Source organism: Arachis hypogaea, chromosome 15, assembly GCF_003086295.3.
Source record: "Arachis hypogaea cultivar Tifrunner chromosome 15, arahy.Tifrunner.gnm2.J5K5, whole genome shotgun sequence".
In the NCBI taxonomy this organism is placed as follows: Eukaryota; Viridiplantae; Streptophyta; class Magnoliopsida; order Fabales; family Fabaceae; genus Arachis; species Arachis hypogaea.
Window position 1 is genome coordinate 77,925,062 of NC_092050.1, and position 888 is coordinate 77,925,949.

Below are 888 nucleotides of genomic sequence, written 5' to 3' on the forward strand. Positions count from 1 at the left end.
TCTTGAAAGGCATCCAATCCTTCTGGAATAGGGGGAAGACTTAGAACTTTTTGAATGGCCTCTTCTGTAATGGGGACTTGCTTTTGACGGACGTAGACAGACTGCAGGGTCGGTAGGTGGTAGTTGGAGTAGAACTCGACTACCCAAGAAAGATTGACCTGCCTTGGCTGTCTCTGTAGGAAATCCTATTGTCTTCGTGTAATCTGCGGCACAACAAATGTAGCAACATGGTTTGGGAGGAGAAGAAGGTATTCGTTGTTGTAACTCCTTTCAGCCAGGATGGGGAACATCTGCTCACAGTAGTGATTGGGAAATCACGCAGTGTCCTTTGCTGGGAAGGCTTTTTCTTTATCATCAACATTTATAATCCTCTTAATTTTCTTTGTTGAGGGCTTAACCACAGTTGAAGAAAGTTCTGCCACTAATGCTCTTTTTGTACCTCTTCTTATTGGTTGTTTGGGAGTAGCTTTCTCTTTTCCTTTCTTGGTGGCCATCCTAAAAAAGGAAAGAGAAAGTAAATTAAATTTAAAGGGATAGAGCAAGGAAGAGAACGGAAAAGGATGGTTATAAATGCACATTAAAAGGTAAAAGATGTTAACACACGCTCATGAGTACATGTGAAAACTCATTAATGGAAAATAGCTAGTGCATATGATGACAAGTGAATGCAAGGTGGTTATTAGCATGCCGGCAAAGGGCATGAGTAGCATAGATCAAGCATCACTTGTAACAAACCATCACGTTTGTACTGACAATTAATTTCAATTAATACAATAGTAAAGGGAATTTGTGAAAAGCAAGCATTGAATATTAGAGTAGAAAAATGTAGAGAAATTCATAATGTCATATGGACTTTTTCACAAACACATAGCATGCATGTAGAAAAAG